This window comes from Lonchura striata, chromosome 5 (genome assembly GCF_046129695.1).
Source record: "Lonchura striata isolate bLonStr1 chromosome 5, bLonStr1.mat, whole genome shotgun sequence".
In the NCBI taxonomy this organism is placed as follows: Eukaryota; Metazoa; Chordata; class Aves; order Passeriformes; family Estrildidae; genus Lonchura; species Lonchura striata.
The window spans coordinates 3,225,800-3,244,553 of NC_134607.1; the positions used below are offsets into that span (position 1 = coordinate 3,225,800).

General features: G+C 43.0%; 1 protein-coding gene across 3 annotated transcripts in view; it reads right to left on the reverse strand.

Annotated features, from left to right (window-relative positions):
• SHISAL1 (shisa like 1) overlaps positions 1–11,126 on the reverse strand; it is a 73,429-nt gene extending 62,303 nt beyond the window's left edge. For 2 of the 3 annotated variants that reach the window (XR_002465836.2, XM_021535512.2), the window contains exon 1: positions 10,542–10,719. The gene's annotated coding sequence lies outside the window, so the exon portion shown is untranslated. Of the gene's footprint in view, positions 1–10,541; positions 10,720–11,010 lie in introns of those variants that run through there. The other variant, XM_021535513.3, reaches the window with a different exon arrangement.
• Between the last annotated feature and the right edge of the window lie 7,628 nt (positions 11,127–18,754).

The following is an 18,754-nucleotide window of genomic DNA, read 5'->3' on the forward strand; positions in this document are numbered from 1 at the left end:
TTTAAAATGTTTTCTGTGTGCAAAGCATTTGAACAGACTAGGAAGATTCAGCTGGGAAGGAGTTTGATAAAAGTCTACAAAAATTTACAAGAAGTGCTGACAAACTGAACAGCAATCCTGCATCACTTCTCATAATACCAGAATTATCAGATAGCACTTTGAAAAACAACAAAAGGAGGTGGTTTTCCCACACAGCATGAAGTTTAATTGTTCTCTTTAGGACAAAAACATGCTTATCTTTCAAGAATAATTAGGCAAATTCTATGGATAAAAACTCTCACCAACAGCTATTAAACACCAAACTGCCTCTGCTGCCAGACAGAATGTACCTATGAGGCAGCCAGCCAGAAGCTGAGAGGGTATATCTGGAGAAATGCAATTTCCCTATACTTAGATAGTAAAATAGCTGGCCCATGCAATAGTAACAAGCTAGAAGGATGCTTAACCTGATCCAAACATCCACTCTTACACCCTTCTTCTGTGTCATGTGCCCAACCCAAGAGTCACACCAGTCATTAAATTGTTTCTAGGAAAGCAGCTATTCCCTTTTGCTGTCACAATGAAACAGAAATGAAACCTCACTTTTATTTTCTTTTTAAAGAACCTAATATTGTATAGTTATTTATACCTTACTGCGTCCTGCTGATCACCTGTGTTTTGATAGCTTTACTTTCTGTTGTATTGTGCTTTATATGGTGCAAAAGAAGGGTTTGTGTTCTAGTGACTTTTAGCTTTGACCAAAAGATGCCACATCCACATCACCAAAAAAGCCAGACCATGCAGAATACTTTATTTTTAAAATTTTAAGTGGCACTTTACTACTTCTGTGTTAAAGCAATGTGTTCTTCAGACATTGTTTCATCCTTCTGATGTGCCAGAACTCCTCATATCATTACATTTGCAGAGATCATTCACTCCTATGACAGAAACTTCAGGTTTAGGTGCTCATTTATGTATGTTAAGGCATTGTCCTTTCTGCTTAGCTTGTTGGAAATTCTGGATCCCATTCACAGGGGAAGGAAGGCCAGAGGAACTGCCATCCCAATTAATTCCCATTGCATCTGTTGTCATTTGGTACCTCAAAATTCAGGCTCTGAACTTTTGAATTCTTGCTATGAATTCTTGCTGGATCACTGTTAGTTTTTGATGTAGCATTACATTTGTTAGCAGCAGCAAGCAGTAGAACACATGGTTCACTTTCCTGGGTCTGCTTTGCTACTCATAGCTAGAAAACTCAATTTTGTTTAAATCCTTCTTCCTGCTCCCCCAAATGAATAAAACCATCATTCTGATGGATTGCACTCAGCTTGGATACAGAAACAACATGAGAGATAATTCCACCTTACAGCCCAAGAGGTATTTGTCACAAAATACTCTTTGCACTTACTGAAAGAGGATTTAAAAAATTGTGATTCTATCATAAACCATAAGCCATTATATGGACTTAGGAACTGAAGATACCAAATTCCTTGGGGACCATGTATTAGCTTTGTTTTCAAGAAAAGGACATAGGTAATCCACTCCCTTCAACAACGCTTTGGGTTTTTTTTTAGTGGCTTCCTAAACTGTTCAAACTCTAAGTCTCTGGCTGTTTAATCATGGAAAATGCTCACAAGAGGATAGCATTTCTGAGGGCTTGCAATGATGATGGCTGTGGAAACAAACTCATCATATCTGTGCTCAGCATCTCAATTCACAGGAAAAATCATGTTCTTGTGGAGGGCCCCTCTGTGCCAGATACAAATTCTCCATAAGGACCATGCAACTGACAGGCGTTTTTTGTTGTTTTGGCAGCTGAACTGGAAGAAAATTAGAAAAGAAATTTATGTTTAAATGGGCTAAACATTTGTTTGGTTTTGATGCTTGAAACTGAAACACCAGAACAGTCACTTCATACTAGGCAGAAGGGAAAGGAAAAGGAAAGGAAACAGGAAAATGATTTTCCAAGTTCCCATCAGTACTGCCTGAAATAAAACCATTGTTACTGGCCCCAGCACCACTTCCCATGGATGGCACAAAGAGGAAGAAGACCCCAACAAATACTTTTGAGATAGAATCTTGGCTCGTTTTGGAAGTTTGTTGGCAGCTGCTGGGCAGCCAGCCCATGGCAGCAGAAAACTGCAAAACACAGTCAATCCCAACCTTGGTAACGAAAGCAAATTACAAGGTTCCAATTTGCCTGCCTAAGCCCATCCGAAAATGGATACAGGGCTGACAACACTGAACAGGGAAGGCAGAGCAAATTCAGAAGCTAAGGAGAAATCATAGCTTTGATGATGGTGAGCGATCACACTACAGTTTCATTTACATGATTTATTTCATACAGGGTTTTTAATTGTTGAAATAGGCAGGAGATAGCAAAAACAATGCTTGCCTTCTGTGCCTAATTATCAAAAAAGACAGTAACATAAACACATCCTGCTTAAGAAAAGTGTTGACTTCCTTGAGAATATTGCTCCTCTTTTATCTTTCCTTGAAAAACAACTGGCACCAAGAGCTGTGACTGGGGTTTTCTATGACACAGGCACAGTAGAGAGTGCTCCTGAAAACCATGGTGGGAGCTCTGGTTTGAGGCTTTAAGTTTGCTCTATAATAACCATTGAATTAAGACTACTGGATTAAATTTCAGTGATCAAAAATGAAAAATAATGCCTTAAATGTTTCAAACTGTGAAGCCTTGTGAACTTGTTTGTTCTGTATTTCATTTCCATCACTGCAGTGAGTTTGGAGCAATGTTATTTATATTCAACACCTAGGAATAAATTGCATTATTAATAGTTCTCAGTCACTTGAACTTATGTTCATGCTACTGAGTATTTCCCACTGCAGTCCAAACTCAAAAGGTTTAGGGAGAAGCTAGGTGGAGTTAGGGAATAGTAGTCAAGGTTAAAAACTGAATCAAAATTTGCCATAAGCATTAGCCTGCTTGCAGCTCTCATCACAGAGAGCAGACTAAAATGACCATATGTAATGCGAATTAATTTTATGGAGAGCTATGTGTGCATGTAAATCCATACTAACATCTCTCTTGTCCAATAGATTCTAGAAAAGAAAAAAAAAAAGCAGCAAACTTCTGATTCTGGCCTTGGGGCTTAAGTGAGTAATGATGGATGGAATCTCTGCTATTTCTCTGCTATTAACATGTTGCTATGAGAAAGAAGAGACTGTCTAACAAAGACTGAATTAGCACCTTGCCTTGCTGCCCTGGCTTTCCTAGAAGGAATGCCACCATCCATGATGCATTGCCACCACCTCTCTGTGCCTGCAATGAGATCATGGCCCCACTGTTAAAGAGGAGAAAGGCAAAAAGCAGCACCACTGCTGCCAATTCCCTTCCTCATTAATTTCTCCTTGTTGTATTTAGCTTACTGCCCAGGAGTGCATCCCAATTCCAGCAGGGGGGACTCAGCAAAGGTTTACTTTCAAAATAGCAGCTCTCAGGCACATGGGGCTTGACCCTGCTCCCATTCAAATAAACAGGATTTTGGCAATGGACTTGCAACAGTAGGATACCTGTCTTGAGAACAGTTATTTCTTACTAAAGAAATATAAGAGCCCTGTTCAGTAACTCTTTACTTGTGCCCTTCTACTCTAAAATAAAGGCGAAAAGTTGCAAGACAAGCTTGTAATTTACCAGTATAGTTCTGTGTATGAGGCTCCTAAAAAGCAATTATCACCAGCAATATATAACATGAGCTTGTTTTTATGTAAAATCTGTTTCTGAGGTAAAAAAAAAAAACAACCTGGAGTTTCAAGGAGCTGCCTTTGACCCACCCTAGCTGGGAGATGAAGAGTGAAAAGGGGGAAGGGAGATGAGATGAGAAGAGGGACAGGGCCTGATCTCTGCAGCAGAGGTGAGCACAGTGATTTGGGCACCCTGGTGCTCTTCCAGCAGAAGAACTACTTGTGAAAAACCAAGTTTTTGACAAGTAACTTGGGTGTTACTTGTCAGCAAGTAACGGGGTGGAAGCAGAACAGCACCAAGGGACACTTCCCATTCAGCACCTGCCCTGCAGGGGCTGTGGGGCAGGACGTGGCTCAGTGCCACTGCCCTGCACTACATCAATCCCTCTGCCAGCCCCTTACAGGATTTCCCACAAGAATGGACAGACTGGCCCAAACAGGGCTGAGAGGGGCTGCAGCACAAAGCAATAATTAACAAATCTCCAAAGTGTGTCTATAGAATCTCCTCGCAAAGCTGGCTCCACTGATTGTTCACTTCCTGGCTGGAGCCCAGGTTTCTAAATCCCTGCCAATAGTATTTCTAAAAATGAATTTCCAGCAATATCTTCATCAACAAAACGTTGCCACATCACAACACTTCACAGCAGAATCACAATGTATTACTCTTAAAACTCCACACAATTAAAAAGGGTAATGAGCATTAAACTGAGCTTCCCTCTGAGAAGTGGTTTCAGTAGTGAGAGCAGCCACTCACTGATTTCTGCCATGACTTTTGCATTCCAGCCCAAGAAGCCAGATACTGAACCAGTGTTTTATTCATGTCAGGGCTCCTTCACCACTAAGGGGAATTTAACTGACAATATGAGTATTACAAGAATTAATGTCTTGATTTCACGACAAAACAGAAATGAAACACATTCATTTCCATTTACACATGCTTGACAACTCCCTGCTTAGGGGTAAAAAGTTCTTCAGGAAATAAATATATGTGGATTATATTCCTTGTAAAGTTTCAATGAGAATATCTAAACATTTACTGTTTGTATTGTATTCTTTATGGTGCAGAAAAAATACTAAGCCCACACCATTCTCCTTGTCTGCCCAGAAATTTTGGGCTGCAGCTTTCAAATAAATCATTTGAGCAGTCTGCATTTTGGGATACTTGTACCTTTAGAAATAGAAATGTTTTGTATCTTGAGGACAGGAAGCTTGGTCTATGATCTTAGCAGCTTTCTGTTCAATGATATGCAGTGGCCATACTGAAACAAGACATGAACAAAGAACCGTAACTTAACTCTGGAGTTTAATGCATATTGAACACTTCTATTTGCCACTCAAAATAAAGTGTCTAAAGTGGATGCAATTTCCTTGGAAAATTTCATCTCTCAAGACTTTTGTCGATATTTTCAAATGTTAAAATAGTAATTGCCTGAAAAGTGACATAAAGGGGAAAGCAGATATGTTACATGCTTTACAAGACAAAGCTTTTTAAAATTTTTATAAATATACTAACTATTGGGCAGTAAGTAAAGAAGAATTTAACAAATGTTGATGCTGTTAAGACACCACAAGAGGAAAAAATGCATTTCCCCACATGTTCACCACAAAAACAACCCAGTCCAAGATGGGAGATAACCAGAGAAAATTATACTCTGACTACCACAAACTGAAAATTGTGTGAAAAAGCAGCCCTGAGGCTCTCATGTATGGGAATACAACACAGATGGCAAAAGCACCAATCTATATCTTCCCACCCTTCCCACTTCCTTGCACCCTGACAGCTCTATTTGGACAGAGCAGTCCCTTTCTAGTGGCAAAATTAATGGAATATATGGATTTGGGACAGAAAGGAATCACAGATATCCATGAGTTACATTTGGAAACCCTTGCCTGTAGGTGATTCATTTGAACCCCTCTTAAAGAAAAAGCCTGCAACTTGGAAAGGATTCATTGTTGTGAAACAGCAACACAGGAATGTCAGTAAAATGAGGGCTGGATCATCTCCACCTTAAAAAAAAAAAAAAAAATCCAAATAAAGAAGAAGAAGAAAAAGTTTTAGTTAGGAATTAGTCTAGCTAGAGTAGACAACTAGAGCAGCAGAATTGCATTCCAAAGTTTTCCTTGGTAACTTCCAAGTGTCTCCCACACCAGCATGGGAGAGGGCATTTTGTTTCTTCAGGTGAATTGAAATCCTGCTGCCTTTTCTGCTTGACGTAGCAAATCCTTGGTGCAACAGCCACTACATCACACCTCACTGCTCGCTCCTGGGACCACCCAAGGGGCTCAAATGGCATCCATTAGAACAAATAAGGTTTTATCAGTAACCTGCTGAAGCCTCAGTTGTTTCTCTGGGCAGAATGAGAGTGAATAATCCTTGACAGTGCTGCCAGGAATGCCCTGAGATTTGCTGCTTGCAGTGCTTGGTCTGCAGCCCTGCTTCTGCTAAGAGCTCTGAAGCGAAGCTCAGAACAAAGCTTCATGCTCTGTGTTATGTGAGCTTGGTTCTTTATTAGGAAGTTTCTTTCTAGCTACTGAAGTATGTTTAGGAATACATCTTGTTCCTATGGAAATCAGTGAGAATTCTGCCCTTGCCTCCAAATAGAGCAGGAACAGACTCCCTGGCTGCAACATTAGAGATCTTGGCATGAAGTGTGAAAATTGGGAGGGCCTGCTAAGCTTCACTGGTGTGGAAAGGTCACCCTGCAAATCCATGGATTCCCACAGAAGCAGGAGGGCTGCAGCACATGCAGAGGGGAGGCCTCTCCCTGCCTTATCCCCAGAGAAAATCCCAATTTCACTCCCTGGCTCCTTCCCCCTGCCAGCCCATCCTGGCAGCTGAAAAGGCACAACAGCCGCAGCATCTCATGGCTGAGATGCTGCTGAGCCCAGCACTCTGAGCAATACAGGTATGGGAGGAACTTGAATTTCAAAGTAATTTGAGCTGACATCTCTATTTTACAAGTAGAAAACACACCCAGGTCCAAAACTTCCAAAATGACTTGAGAGTTTGAGCATGTGAGTAGTAATCAGGCATCTCAGAGACAGGGGAGAGGCATCCCTCCAGAATGCATTTTTTAAAACACAGATTTCTTTGGGTTGTTTCAAACTTGGGCCTTAAAAGCCAAAGTAGTTTTGAAATTATTATACATGGTTCATTAAAATTATGGTGAGTGAAAGGTCAGAAAGGAGCTTTTTTATATCTTCATGTTTAAGAAGGTTCATTTTTTAAAGAATAAAATGAAAGAAACAGGAGAGTTTTACATTACCACTGGTATGTAAAAATACAGTCTTTGTTTTAGCTTAAGTTTGGCCATTACAATCTAATGAAAAGCATAAGTCAATCTACCATATAGAAGAGACATCACTTTAAAAGTCACGTTTTCATCTGCAAACCTTCCATATGAAACAATCCTGCCTCAATCTAAAAGACTGGTTTATCAGAAGTATTGATTATTAGGGTGATTTTGAAACGAAGACCAAACTAAAAACCCTATAGCTAAATCAAGTACACCACCATTTGAAGTATAAACACTTTACAATAGCTTTTGAAGAATATAATTGAGCTGCCAACTCGAATTACAGAAACATCTCTCATACCTTCCTAACACCATTACTTGCTCCTGTTAAATGATGTTGTGCATTTTATAAACTCGGAAAGTATACCTGGAAACTCACCTGCCCAACCCTCTCCTAAAAACAGGAAAGAAAAAAAAAAAAACAAAAAAACCACACACACAGAAAATTCACTTTGGATGTTGAGGGCTGATCTCTGCCCTTCACAAGCCCCTTGCTGCCAATATGTCTATGTTAATTTCATAATGGTCTTATTTTTCCATCCAGAAAACCAGTGCATCCAACCTGACAGCAAAGAGGAAAAGCAGTGATGAGCCATTCTTTATTTTCAAGTCCTTGGAGCACAGATCTGTGAACTTTTTCTTTGAAATCTTTTCCCATCAAATCTAATCAGCAAAATGAATGTTAAGGAACTAGCCCTGGAAGTAATTCCTCCACAACACCTTCACTGATCTCCAACAATCTCACTGGTGTACAGATGCCAGCAACCAAGGACTTAGACAGGAAAAATGTTGGCTACAATTTGTCATTGTGCTGCACTAACATTTTGCTTCTTCCCCAGAGATCTCTCTAGGCACAATAAATGCACACAGCAAAACTCTACACTCCACAGAAGCAACCCTGAATGATGATGATTAATGGGGGTAGGGAAAAATTGTAATAGAGGGTTACAGTGGCTTGTCCAGAGTAGTTCAGTTGCAGAGAAAGGAGCTCAGTACTTCTTCATCCCAGGTGCAGGACTTCCAACACCAGAGAAACAAAGAATATCAAGTCTATTTCCACATGACAGCAAAGTTTGAGGCTGGTTGAGCCATTTGAGGTATCTTGAACACCATTAGGAGCATTTTTGTTTCTAAAAACCAGTGTACATTATAACCAAGTTACTTTGGTGTAATGTTGAGTAAAACACAATGCAAACCAATATCATTATCCATATTTATAGTCTTAGCCTTCATGTCTATGTACTTTTTTCTCACTCCCTCAAACAAAACCCCTTTATCAGTAACAGCTTTACATACTCAGATGCCTTCTCACAATCTTAAGTGATTATTGTTCTGAAAGTATCTATAAAAATAATAAGAGCTAGTTACAAATTACCTTTCTTGCTGCCTCTTATCAGTCTTGAAAAGTAAAGCTAAGATTGTTTTCACCCCTTTGTGGCATATAGGGTCTGAAAAATCAACTGCAATATCTGTGGCCCTTACTACCACCAATAATAAAAGACTGAGCTTTAGAGATTTAAAGCACAGAGTAAAATTTCTCACTTTGTCTCTACTTGTAATGCCTGTGCAGCACTAAGTAGTAAAAAATGTAATTATTCAGCATGGAAATGTAAGTCAATGACATCCAAAGGAGACAAGATGACAACTAAGATTTTTGTTGTTTTCTTTCTTTCTGTTCACAGGATTGTCATTAAGTTACTTCACTGGTAACTAGGGGCTGGTGATGGTCCTCAACTCACAAGAAATATTTTCAGACAGGTGTCTCACTACTGAGTTGCTAAAAAACAGAATACGAAAGTGAAGGTCACAGGCCTTAGGGGTATTTCAGTAAAAATACCTTTAGGGTATTTCAGTAAAAGCTTGAAGTGTGATTTGCCTACTCAAATGCATTTGGAATGATGTTTTAGCACTTTGCTGGACCCAGCTGAGGATAGACTCACAACATGAAAGAGACAGTCATTTTATAAGTTTCTTCACTAAGAAGGGGTGGATGCATGCTTCATACAGAAGTTCCCCTACTATTCTAACTTTCCACTCCTGTAATCTGAAACACTCAACAATTGAACGTCTCTCAGGCAGTGTCTCAGAACTGAATATTCTAAAACATTCCTTACGCACTCCCAATGCTTCTCAACATAACACTACTTATTAAACTGTCTCTTGCAAAACTATGAATATTTGCAGGAGAGTTTCAGATGTTTAACCTAACATATAGTTAAAAGTGCGTGTTTTCTCATTCTCTCTACAAAAATCTTTTCAGTCCCTCTCAGGTTGCAATGCTAAGGCAAGTGATCAAGACTGTCATTCAGTTTCACAGCACATCCTTTCCTTACTCTTGCATCTTCTCACTGGAGGTGAACTCTTTGTAACAGTGGATATTCCACAAATTTCAGAATGCTCTGTGACTCAGACTCTCATTTTTACCCGATTCTGAAGATGCTAACCCAGGAAAGCATTTAAAATAGCCTTAGAACCACTGTTTACAGCTGGATGTAAACAGTTAACATCTTTTGAAGACCATGGGGACTGTGCTATGTTAAATAAAGACTGGAGTTAAAAAGGAGGATTTTTGCCACTACCATTAGGGAAAAGGAACATATAATATATGCTCACTCCTTGTAACAGGGCAATACACTCATATACTCGGTTTTAACACTATTCCATCTTAGATAAAGCGTTTTGCTTGATTAGCTCAGAGCACAGGTACAAGTAAGAGACATTTTCTTTTGTTGAGCAGAGTGGGGTAGGAAGAACCTATAAAGACCTGTCAAGGTCACACCACAGCACGACAAAGTTACAGAAGTCACACTGATTTCCAGCTCATCTGTAGCAGACTGCAACACGAAGCTCCTCAAAGGGGTCTGTGCTGCCAAATGACACACAAGCAGAAAGATAAGTAACATCAACAGTGTTTAGCACTAACACGTCTCAGGAGTACTTTGAATACAAGTCAGACCGCATCTCAGTTTGAGCTTTACAGCTAAACGAGGTAATGCAGCAGAACAAGTACTCAGAAACCTTCTATGATTCTCACACTTCCTTAATCCCATCCGCGTATCGTTAATTAAGTCTGGGGAAATCGTGCAGCGTCGGAGAAAAAGCGAAGAGGGAGCCACAGGGTTTATTTGCTTGTTTTTGTCCCCCGTGACAAAACACGGTCCTAATACGAATATGAAAGGAGAGAAAACCGGGCAAACAGACAACCCCGAAGGCTCCGAGGGGTCCCGTCGTCATGGAAACCACTCGCCGCTAATGAGCTTTCCACGGCGTGAGTGATTAATACCCGAGCCCTGTAAATAAATATTGATGCCGAACGCAGCCGGGCGCGCCGGCAGCCGCTGGCTCGGGGGCGAGCAGCGGCGCAGCGCGGCTCCCCGCGCACCAAGGGGAGCGCACAAAGTTTCCCGAGCGCTGCTGCCACCGCGCTGCGCGGGGAGCGGCGGCGGCCACCGGGCAGCGCCGGGCGGGCCGGGCCGGGAGCGCTGCCCCGCTCCTGGTGCCCGCACGGAGCAGCGCACCCCGGCCCCGCACAGACAGACACACGGACACGCCAGCCCTCACCTCGCGCACAGCCACTTTTCCCGACAGCTGCGCGGCGGATCCACGGAAGAACGCGCGGCTCCGGCGTGCGGCAGCCGTGGCACCTCCGACCTCGGCGGGCAGAGCGCGGCGCTTCAGCCGGCGAGCGGGGGGACGAGGCAGCGATGCACAGAAGCTGCCGCCGCCTCCTTCCCCGGCTCCCCCATCTCCTCCTGTCCCCGCCCGCTTCTCCACCTTCTCTCTTCCTCCCCCCGCCCCCGCTCCAACCAGCTGCTGTCGCTCCACCTGGGCCAGCTCTCCAGATGTCGCCCTGTTCCCGCACGCGTCCCCTGCCGCAGCTGGAGCTCCGGGGCGGCCGCTCCGCCTCTCGCCGCGCTGGCCCCGCTGTCCCGCACGGAAACTTCCGCGGCTGCCGGTGCTGCTGTCTGTGCGGAGCGGGCTGCTGGCCTCGGCCGGGGACCGGCAGAGCTGCCCGGAGGTGGCCGCTCACCTCAGCACAGCCCGGCGCCGCTCTGCCGGGATGGAGGTGGACGCGGCGCTGGCGGCATCGCCGGTGGAGGTGATGCGGGCGCTCCCCTCGCCCTCTCCCTGTCCTGCTGGCCCCGCGGGGCTCCCGGGGAGGGACGGGACGCGGCGCTGCCGGCACTGCCGGGCCGCCGCTGCGGTGCCGCCGCCGCCCTCCCGAGCTGCGGGAGGATGGACGAGGGAAGGGGTGCGGCCGGAGCGGAGCGCTCTGCGGTGCACAAGGATCGGCTTCCCCCGGGCAGGCTGGGCTCTGTCACCACTGAGCCCAGGAGGCGACAGTGCGGCTTCCAGCCAGGCGCTGGTCCCTGCCCGGCTCAGACACGGGCTCCCTCCCCTCTTCTTCTTCTTCTTCTTCCCCCTTCCCGCACGCCGCCCTCCCCTCCCAGTCGTTACGAGGGCACTGGGGATTAAGTGTACGTTCGATTTTAAGAGCATTATATGACTAAATAGCGATTCGGTGATTTTCAATTACTCTGCGCGCATCCATCCGGACGCTTCTGTTAGGAAGCAATCCCCTCCCTCCAGGCACGGTTTAATCGGAGGGATCAGAGCGCTGGCGCCGCGTCCTCTGCTGCCTCCGGCGGGGCTTGCCCGGGGAGCCGCGGCCGAACGCCGTGGGGCTCCTTAGGAAAATTCCTTACCGGAGAGCCCTGCCCGGCCCGGGAAGGCGGTTCACCCCGGCCTCCGCTTGGGAACACACCGAGAGTTTGTCCCACGTCTCGCTAGAGACTAAACCAGCCCGGGCTAGGCAGGGCTTGGCCGTGCAGCCGGAGTTTAGGCGCTGGGGGAAGCGCGCATCCTTAGAGCAGCGGGAATGTGGCTGTCACACCCTCCGGGCTGCTCGGAGCGATGCTCCAGCTCACCTGCGGCCCCTCGCTGCTGCCACAGCGGTCCCGCGGCCCCGAGACACAGACTAACGCAGCTCCGAGATGGGGAGAGGAGGATAGGCACAGATTCGAGGGCTCAGCCCTCAAAGGACGGCTAAAGCTTCCCTTTCTCCCCCTCCTTCCTTTTGCATCACACCTCCGGAGCCCCACAGGTGGTTGTGACCTCAGAGAAGTTCTGAGCTAATCTAAGTAATGTCTATAAATGACCTCTCGCATGAATTCACATTATAAGAAAGAAAGATTTTTTCATTTACATTTTAATGCATAAATCATGCAAAGTAGGGAGCTCCAGACACTGTTGCAAGAGTGATGACTCATGCCCACCACATGTACATTATTTATTGTCTGAGGATGGGACCGTGTTTAAATTAGGCTGCTTGATAACCTAATCTGGATGTTCTGAACTGCTTCCCCATAATTATGTTCTGGGGAAAGTAAAGCATCATTTCTTAACTCTAGTCTCTCTCCCTGACACATTTTAATTCAGAGACTTGTGTGGAACTACACGTTTTGAATTCCCTAGCAGGTGGAGTGCTCTTTCTGCACAGACACTGCACGTGGAAAGGAATGATCACAGATGTACTTCTCAGATCAGGCAGAAATGTAAACTGTGGCTTTCTGCACATTAGCAGATAAAAACTGTAAGTTCAACAATTTCAAACAGAAATTAAGATACCCTTGTCAGCTTGTGCCAGTTTCTCAGACTGGAATGTCTCATTACATGGCTGTGTTAAACTAGGCTTCGCCATCCCATTGGGACTAATTCTGTTCAAGACACCAAAAAAAAAACCTCCTTATGGCTAGGTGGGCTGCTGTTATTTTTTCATAAAATAATTACAGAGCAAAGAAATAGTGGACCACCAGTTAATCTCTCTGTTCCCTTCTCACAGGCCTGTACTATTGCTGATTCCTCCATTTTATTAAACCCTGAGAGTATAAGGGCAAAAACTGTTATGTTCCCTGCTCTTCATTTGTTTTTCCTTCTTTTCAAGCAGATGGTATCAAGGAAGCTCTTCCCACACATGCACAAAGATTCAAAGCCATTCCTGTGAGGAACTCAGGCTTCAGCTACTCCTTTTGTTCTGTTCTCTTTCTGTGAGAGTGACACACTCACCCTCGTCCATTTAATTGTTGTGAGTGGCCAAAGGAAAAGCTATGGCCAGAGTCTCCTCTAAATATGACATAAACAACTCTGTACTCATGCCTATTTTGTGAGGAGCAGACATTTTCCAGTGGATAAATACGTAAGGGGAAAGATCAGGATGGCAGGGTGTTTATTTTTACTCGATATTTTGGAGGAAAGAGAGAAATGCTGGACTTTCAATGGTTTGAGCTTTCAGTTGGCTTTTGGTCAGATCCCAAACCCACAAGGCTGAAACACAGCAAACAGTAATAGGGAAATGAAAATTAGGACAAGAAATTAAAATAAAATCCCAATCAATGATTCTGTCATCTCATACTAGTGCCAGATGCAGCAGCCAAATGCTTGTGTCCCAACAGCCTCATCATCATCTGCTTGATGTTGTGTGGCTCTTTTTGCAGTAAATATAAAACAAAACCAATCTTATATTGCAGAGAGTTGGTAGACACTTTCTATTTTCTAAAATATCTACAAGTCTTCCCGCTCTATCACTCCTGTCTCACAAAAGCTGTTTAAAATCATGGCTTCTGTCATGGTGCAAACTTCAAGTACCTGTCTTGGTGTGGAAGGTGACACCAAAGAGAGGATGGGGGATTTAACTACCACTCTTGCCCAAACCAGTGCTAGAATTGGTGTCAGGATTCAATGACACTGAGTGTGGCCATATTCTCAATCAAGCCTGTACTGCTTCAAGGTTTTGAAGTTAAATCTCTATATAAAAATACAGAAGATGGTTAGTATCCAAGAAGTGATCGTTTGCTTAATGTGGTATAAAGAAACCTTAAATGGGAACCTCATTTGGGCCTTGGGACGATATCACAGTAAAGAGTAAAATATTGAAAAATAGCATAAAGCTGTTCAAACAATTTTTTTATTTCTCTCTTCTGAAGTTAAAGAAAGGCCCTATTTTAAAGTTCTTGTCATCTGGGCAGGTAATTTTCTATTTTATCCCTTACAGGCCAGCTCTGCTGGCTCACATAAACTCACTTTGCTCCCAGGGAACGTCCCAGTGACTGCAGCAAGGACAAGTTCACATCCCAGGCTTTACAGCACAGATTCTGTGCTGCAACCACTGTGTCAGGGGCCAAATGCTGCAATGAGCTGCAGGCATGAGTTACACATGGAGATAAGCGTGTGTCTAAGCCTTTGTGGGTCTGACCCCAAGTTTCTCAAGAACTCATCACTAAAGATGGAAAGCCCAAAGCCCTATTGTTTCATCCTGGGAATTCCATGCAATTTCATCCTCTGTATGAGGATGAAAAACTTCATGTTTAACATAAAGTTTTTCCCTGGCAACATCAGGAGCTCTTGATAATGCATTATATGCACAGAAGTACAGCATGCCAGTGTCAGATTCATTTTTGAAAAGGCTAATTCATCTTCTAGCATTCTTAATAGTTTTCATTGGACTATTATGACATGAAATGCACTGTTTCCACACAGTGTTTGGAAAATACTATGAGTAACAGAGTGTTTCAAATACTGTTTCAGTCATCTTTGATAACTCATCTTTAGAGATCACCTTGGAGGAACCTGAATGGGTTTTATTTTTTGAGGGACTTGCATGCTGACAAAGGTGCATTAGATCCTTCCAGATGAGAAGTGATGGTATCTGGAGTGAATTAACAATCAAAGTGCTGACTGCGAAAAGGGCAGTCCAAACTCAGGTGTTTTGGACGCAGCCCTGGCTACCACATGGTCATTGAAGATTGCCAAAGATGGTTTTTCAAAGCTAAATGTCAAAGAAATTACTCAAGGACAGGCCTGACTGTTGCTGGCTGTATTTGTGTATATAAATGTATGCATGTACGTTTCATTTTCGGGAAAATATATATTTAAAAAGTGAATCAGAACCAAAACCCTGGCATATACATCTATAAGTATTCTTGAAGCTGTGAGTTTGAAAAGGACTACCTTTAACATAAATATTTAGGTATTGTTTCAATTAGCTGGGGTTTCCAAAAAAAAAAAAAAAAAAGGAAAATAACAGAGGCAAAACAGTAGTTAATTATAATAGTGTAAAGACATTTATCTGTGTGCTTTGTGCATGCATCTAGGCATGCATATAGACATAAATATACATTTTCAAGCCCACCTTCAGGGAAGTAGAGTGGGTCAGAACATTGCACAGTGCAGATGCCACTCCATGCTAGCTGGTGGAAAGGGCTTATAGATGGGTGATAGATGCACCCCAGAGCACACACACAAATGTGTGGGATTGGCATTAATCCTGTTATCCCAGAGTGAAGGACGTTCCTTCCTCCTCCCACAGAGCAGCCCACCATGAATTCACAAAGTTCTTTCCTCCACTTGATTCCTAAGAAAACCAGCACCTCTCTCCTTCTTATATGCAGTTGCTGCTCAGAAGAGCAAGAGAGGAAGGGAGCTGTTTTTGTGTCAGCTTGCTTCTGTGTGTAGACAGTGGGTTCTGCTACAGTGGCTGACATTTAAAACATGTTCACACTTGTCACAGAAATAATACACTGAGTGTGGATTGTCCCTCCCTAGCTCTGCAAGGCCATCACTCTCCCCACTCTCCTTTAGATGCTTTTTGCTCTTTGTATCTGATTGCCAAGGAGAAAAATGTGTGATTGCTCCCAGAAGTTACCACACCTGTGCTGATAGGCTGTGTTACCTTCTGCTTTCACTCATGAAGCAGAGAGGGGAGAGCTGGAGTAGCCTCCCAGTCTGACATTAATAGCAAAGGTGCCTCTGCAGCTCTCTGCAAAAAGAGAAACCATCCCTCTGAGTCATCCTGCACCCAGCAGAGGAGATATCAGTTCCAAAAGAGTCTGAGCTGGATGGGACTGGATAGCTTTGTATTGGTGAAGAGAGGAGGGAGGAAATGGAAAGAAAGAAAGAAAAGAAAAGAAAATAAGAGGATTTCGCTCTTCAAAATGCAAGTAGATCTTTGTCCAGCCAAAGCCTCCAGTTATGAAAGAAAGAGATGCAGCTCAATGCAGTATTTGGACTTGGATGTGGAATCTTTAACAAGAGAAACAAGGGGTGGAAGAACAATTGCAATGTAAGTAGATTTATGCAAACCAAATGGGAAGTGTGAAGAGAAAACAGAGCTAATTCTGGGGCAAGTTTTATGTTCTCCACAATCTAAAGTTTAAATTATTGTACAAATGCATATCAGCTAATAGTTTTTCCACAAGTTCAGTTTTGTCACTGTTCACTTTCTGTCAGGGATTATTACACAGGGTTGGATTGTTGAACAGTAGCTACATTTCATTCCAAATATGGCTGCACTTCAGGGGAGGGATTGTTATTGCTGAATTGTGTCAATTTTTAAAGGAGTCTGAGATCTTTGATATGGAAAAAACAATGCAGATGTGTGATGACTGTATTTTACTGGAAGATATTAACCAAAGAAGGGAGGAGAGCCAGCAGGTGGGCTTTCATATACTTACAGCAGAAGGTTCTTGGGAATCTTCTTTTTTTTTCCCCTTCTTGGGTCTTTGACAAGGGGAGCATGTTTTGGTTTAGCTATCTACCATATAAACACAAAAATATCTGGTCTCCCAGACGTGCTGCAGAACATATTGTTTGTCAAGTATTTTAAGGTTTTCCAAATGAGCAGGAATTTGTATTGTTGTGTTTTGCTTACTAGAAACCATCAGGAACTTGTCCATGGCCAACTCTGTCACCACTGGCTCACACTGGGGGGTTTTGCAGGGTGCTACACAAGAGACACATGGGACTGACTCATGTTCATGTTTGTCAGCATAAATGACCTTTCCAGGACACATTGGTTGGAAGTTTGCTGAGAATATAGGTTAGCTTTGGGTTCCCTGGTCTCTTGGAGTTCTCTTACAGGATATTTAAGGATGCAATGAGGGAGAAAAGGAATGCTGCTTCTCAATGAGTCAGAAAAGGCTTTATTTTGATGGGCCCACAAAATGAGATTTCTCTCTAATCCTCTGTGTAATTCATTGGCGTAATCTCTCTGTAGGCACATCATATTAATCCTTGTTATTACAGAGAGGACCTCAAACATGGAAAGTTTCAAAACATGCCCCTGAATGGAAAAGGCCAAGATGTTGGGTCTCCCTACTCTTTATACTACAATTAAGATTTACATCATTTATGCCTTAGTAGTTCACTGGAAATAGTCCTTAAAGTATAGTATGCACAGGAAAAAAAAAAAAAGACAGGGGGAAAAGGAATAAAAATGAGAGAAAGCATTTGAATTGAGAAACATGCTGTGTAATGTTGGGATTTTTCTCCTGTGTGGAAATGAACAGCAAAAGTTTGGTGAAAGGGTCTTGATGTCAGTGAAACTCAGAGATTGAAGCCTAGTTTATAGTTGTTTATGATTCCCTTTATATCCATGGGTTCTGTCACTGCAGAACAGATCCACAAGAGAAAATAACCTATAAAACCACAATGTAAATAGATTTCTCTTGCACAATATTCTGTGGCCACAGGTTTTAGATTGCCAACCTTGGTTTAGGATTTGCAGAGAGTAAATGTGCCTTTATTGTTGTATGGGCATGGCTTATAATCAAACTCCCCTCTATATTAATAAGTGATTACATCCAGAGCAGTATTCCATCCTCCTGCTTAGGATTTTTTTCCTGATGGACTGGAAAAGGAAATTTTTAACTTCACTGGAAATTTTTTTCTCCTGCCTGAAATGGGAGCTGGGATAGCCACTTCCCCCATGATGGCATGCTCCTCCCTTCTACACTTTACTCCTTTGCAAAAACCAACACACAAACCCTGGGCAGATTGGAGAACACAAATTACATGTCCTTGCTAAACCATCTCTGTCCATACCCATAAAGTTATTTAAGCATCAGAGTAACACTGCTCCATATCCTTGAGGATCTGGGTCAGAGATTTATTAGAAAATGTTATCTTCACTTTGAAGTCCAGCTTTAGTACAAATCTGCTTGCTTCCTGCTGCTCCTTCTCTTCCTGTTTATTCATACCAGAAACCTTTTTGTGAGTGAAAGAAACAGAAATAGGTTACTTGGTATCTCAGTCCCTTAACCATGAATTTTTGGGCCACTCTTTATCCTGGGAAAAAATATTTTTTCAGGGATGGCACACCTATGTTAAGACACCAAAAATCACTGACAGAAAATGAAGGGATTATAAGTGAGACTTCTAAAATGAAGGTGTTTTTCTGTTCAACACAAACCTAATAGGGTGTTGTGGTTCTGCTGTGCCTTGCTAAAGGATGGTTGCAAACCTGTGGTGTCCTGTGAGTCATGGCTGGTGGAATTCCTTTTCAGGATGAAACACATTAAACAATATCACTGTCTGTAACTAGTAGGCACCAGCCATTTGATGTCATAATATTAAGCTTGCAATTCCATAATCTTCATAAAAATGGAAGACTGTTCTGGGTGCTGCTTCTTGGGGAAATTTTGCTTTTCCTTGGACAAAGTATTTATTTTTTCCTTTTCAACAAATAACAAATAGTGGAATTGTAAAGGGTGAAACAGAAACCAGTAGTTTGTGGAATCACAGGATCATTTAAGCTGGAAAAGACCTCAAAGACCATTGGGTCCAACTTTGAGCCATCACCCCCTTGTGTCATGTTAAAAGGGGGTATTTCCTTGATCCTTGGTGTTTAATTTGTCTGTCAGTGCCCAGGAAAGCTGAGACCCTTTGTGCCTGACCAGTCCAGTCCCATTTTGGGGACCTTTTTCCCTGAATAGTCCTGC